The sequence below is a fragment of the Mustela erminea genome, chromosome 7 (assembly GCF_009829155.1).
Source record: "Mustela erminea isolate mMusErm1 chromosome 7, mMusErm1.Pri, whole genome shotgun sequence".
Classification (NCBI taxonomy): domain Eukaryota; kingdom Metazoa; phylum Chordata; class Mammalia; order Carnivora; family Mustelidae; genus Mustela; species Mustela erminea.
The window spans coordinates 125,344,222-125,349,055 of NC_045620.1; positions in this window are offsets into that span (position 1 = coordinate 125,344,222).

Here is a 4,834-nt window from a genome sequence, read left to right on the forward strand (position 1 = left end):
GTTGTTAAGGAGCCTCAATTAGATCTCTGTAAGTAAATCTTAGCATATACTCAGTGAAGTCATTTACTTCCCTAGAACTTTACACCAGCGGTCTGGATGTGGACACTTCCTTCCTAAAATTTATTTTCAACTCTTTATTGAAATATAGCTTTCAGGAAGAAAAGCACACATAAGTTCACATGTACACGCATCAGAAGCATTCAGTTTTGTGAAATATTAAATACTGGTTTGAGGGGGAAAAATCTACCACTACCACCCTGAAGCTCCTATTGGGGTCCCTCCTATACCTATTCCACAAGTATAACTATCATCATTATTTCCATACTGTACCATACTTTAGTTTTATACAAATAGAACTATGTATAGGGTACTCTTTTTGTGGCTGACTTCTTTTGTTTAATCTTGTTTCTTGAGATTGTCCATTCTGTTGCGTGCAGTTGTGGTTCATTCACTCTCATTGCTGCTTAATATTCCATTGTAGGAACTCCGAGCTAATTCTTAGACTAGCTTGCTGTCGGGACAGACTAGTGACTGACGTTGGTTTAAATGCAAAGACCTCAGACTCTAATGACACAGTTTATTGGAAGAGGTAGGAGGAAATGTGGAAAAAGGAGATAGTATTAAAAACCCACTCTGGATCATCCTCTACACAAAACCACAATGATTTTTCACTGACATGGGAGAAGAAATAATTTCAAAAGCGATTTCCACTGTCTACTGAATATAGACCATTTAATACACCAGACTGAAAATTAATTTCAATTCAAACCGGTCAGATTCACAGTTCCCTGGGTGCTTCTACTGACCCTGAAGAAGCAACTGAGATACTGAGGTTCACTAGCAGGAATTCAAAAACAAGGAACCATTGGATCCAGAGAGTGACTGGTAAGGAAAATGGAGACCAAAACCATGGACCCCAACATCTAGAAGGCAGAGAGCTGAGAAGTCATTCTTATAAATGGGGACATATTACCTATTGCTTTATACAATATATTTCCACATCTTTCAACCAAAGACACTTTTCATCCTTCCACGCTGTCTCTTAATATCTTTATGCTTGTCATTTCACTTTCTGGTAATGAAGACTATGTAGCTCTCTAAGCCTTGGTTTCCTTGTCTTTAAAATGAGCATAATACTTATTTGCATAGCACCGTTGAAAGGATTAAATAAGTCAACATGGACACAGTGACTCATGTTATCATTATCTGTTAAAACCATTTCAATCTTTAAACACCTTTTCTAGCAGTCATTGTCTATTTAATACGTGAATATTAAGTTGACAAATATCAATGAGACCATAAGCTACTGATTTTCCACGTGATTATTAATTTGTGCACAGACTTAAGTACTGATAACCTTGTATGTCACAAGAACTAGAAGAGGTGTTGAGATGTCTTTTCTGCCATTGCCTGTGTCCTAAGGGACCTGCCCAGAGCCCCTACCACTCTGAGTTACAAAGTGTCCTCTGAGGCGGGTGAGGTCACCACAGTCTAGGCTTCTTTATGAAATTTCAAATCCTGAAGGTTATAAGGGACCTTACAGGACATGTGACCCAATTTCCCTCACAGGATAGTATGTATGGCATCTTTGACAGGAGTCTTTCTCCTTTTGTTTGAACACCATTCGTGAGAGGAAGTTCTGTGCCTTATAAGGCACACCACCCTCTTCTTGTTGGATTGCCTGGATTTTTACCTGCCTCCTTTTCACATTACATTGCAATAGTCTCCCTGTAACTTCCACCCAGTGGTTCTATTTCTCCATTCTAGAGGCTACGTAAACAGTCTGTACTCTTTTCCACATGACAGCCATACAGAAAGATTTCCTTTTCCTTTGGAGATACATCACTTACCAAAAAGATGGCTAGCAAGTGATCTTCAAACCAGGGGAATTACAGTGTAAGTTTAGTAAAATAAGTGTGTGTGTGTGTGTGTGTGTGTGTGTTTGTATCTATATATGTGTGGAACTTTTAAAAAAATATTTATTTATTTATTTGAGAGAGAGAGTGAGCAAGCACAGGGGGTGAGAAGCAGAGGTGAAGGAGAGAGAGTCTCAAGCAGACACCCTGTCATGCATGGAGCCCAGTGTGGGGCTTGACCCTACAACCCCAAGATCGTGACCTAAACTGAAATCGAGTTAGGCACTCAATCAACTAAACCACCCAGGCACCCCTATGTTGAATTTTAAATGTATGTGATGTAAAATGTTTATCAATGAGGTTCGCCAAAAACTTTCATTTACATGAATATGCTTGATAAGGAAATAGTCTAAAATTCAAATTCATTAATATGTTGAATCTGTACTGCTAGAGGGTCTGGATTTGGTGATAGTTTTGGAGAAATGCGGAAAGAGGGTTTAAGAATATGAGCTATGGAGTCAGACTGAATGAAAAACTTTGCTTTCCTCTACCCTTTCATAACTGTGTCACCTTGAACAAATTTCTTATCGCTCTGAGCTTCAGCTTCCTTATCCATGGCTTGTCTTTTGAGAGGATTAAATAAGAAATTATGAAAAATTTAGCTCAGTTTAGCACATAGTAGATAATCAATAAAAATAAATTATGTAATAACAGTTAGTTTGATTATTACAATTCTGGAGTTCCCATGACCTCATTTTAGCACAATAACCTGAAATCTATTTTTCACCAAAATTCAGTCACTTATTTAAGACCACTTAAGTAGCAAGGGTCAGGGTAAGAAATCATGTCTAAAGCATATCTGATTTTAAGTTTCATGCCTTTGTTACCAGACCCAAGGTGACTATGTGTCATAAGACTAATTAGCAAGCCAGGCCATCAGCAAAAATTGAGACCAGCTCTTCCAAACAGCCTTTATAGGAGATAATATGTATTTTTCAAAGATGTTTCCTTTGATCAGAATATGTCTAGACTCCTCCTTAGAATGGACTTCAGAGCCAGTAGATTTTTTTTTAATTCTCAATGGCAGAAAATTATGTCTTTTATTGCCAAAAAAATAAAATTCACCCTCATTTAGAAGTCATTCAGAGTTAAAGTCTGATGAGTAAGCTGGGTGATAAAGCTGGGAGTTAGTTTTATGCCACACGCAGCAATGTGCTATTGAAGCTGAGCCCAATTTCCTTATGTGATTTGTAAGCAGGCTCCAAAGCAGTCCCCAAAGAGGAGTTTCCATAAGGTTTTGAATTTTTCTCACCAGATTAAGCCAACACCTCCAAGAAAATTCTTTCAGGAAAGACAATGTTTATTTAAAGACAGAAATTCTCACTTATTTTTTGAAAGTTTAAGTCAACCCTGTTAATTCACCTAAAGATATTAATTTGGTGCAAGATGTGCTAAAGATATTATATTAAATTCTAAGGCTACAAAGACAGAATCATTCCCAATAAGACATTTGAAATGCAGCTGGGGAAAAAGAAAGAGTAGTGACATCATGGAGATTGATTTAGAATTGTTTTATACATAAGGTGTTATGAGAACATCAAGGGAGGAGTTTAATTATATTCAGAAGCCAATGTTGGTAGCTTTGTTGGAGATGGTGACAATTTACCGACTTTGGATGGACCTCCAGGAGTAAGCTAGGCAGATAGTCAGGAAAAAGAAATTCTAGACAGGTGGAATAGAATAACAGTAGTCCTTGAAACAGAATGCAGCACTGAAGTAACTAGAAGATTATAGTTATGGCCAAAGGGGTGAGCATTTACCAGGTTGTGTTGCAAAACAGATTAAAAGAGTCAGGCAGGAGCAATATCTTAATATTTGGAATATTAAGTTTAGTTTTAACCTTGAAAAAAGCTCAGTTTTATAGGTTAAAAGCAAAACAAAACAAAGCAAAAACTACTCTGGCAGCAGCGTGAAAGGACTTTAGCAGGACAAAACTTATAAAGCTGTAGATAACTCAATCAAGGTGTCATGAAGATCTGGATGGAGGTGGTAAGAATGAGAATAATGAGAGGGTATGGGGTTGAACTAACAACAAACAACAACAAAAGGTAGGACTAACAACAAAAGGGTCCATTCAGAAGACTTGGTAACCAATGGAAAGTGGCAAGTAAAGAAAAGCAGTGCATTTTTATTACAGTGCAGCTCACTCAAGGCCCCTCCATTTCTGCAAAGGTTTAACACTATCAGAGAGGATATTTAGGCATGAACATCTAGAATAGTTCCTCCCTCCTCCCCCCATCTCTCTCTCACACACACACACACCCTCTACATAATGAATACATTTCATTATTTTTAGTCGATCGCAGGGCCATCACATAGAACGTAAGTGATGCATGAGGCCAGAAATAATTTTAGACCTTTGTGTTTGGCATTTATTTAAGGTTATTATCAAGAGATAATAGACTATGTGCTCCTTATAATAGAGCTGTAGTTTTTTTAGAAATTAAAGTAGCAAGTAGTGGAATGCTTCGTGCATGGCAATGATATTTAGCTTCTTCTTTTAGTTTCTTTCTGAGATATGGGGGTCCAAGGTGATTTTAAAGAGTCCTTGGAGACTGCTGTGAGTTTTCCATTGATTTCATATGCACAGAGACTTCAGGTGTGCTCCAAATGGTGCCTATTGTTAACCAGTTTCAAAGGGGGAAAGCAGTCATTTCAAAAAAAAAAAAAAAAAATTGAGATGAATTTCAGGCCAAGAGAAAAACAGCAACCACTGAAGACCTATACTTTGCTACCTCTACAACAACCTATTCCAGATTGACATAGGAAGGTAGACAAAGATTCCTATTAAAAAAAAAGAAAATCTTTCTGGAATGCTCAGGCTGCTAATTCAAATCTCATTGGGGGGAGGGATAATTATTCTTTCCCCATGAAAGATTATTCATAGACGGAAGAGCCCAAAGAAGTTTGAGCAAGGA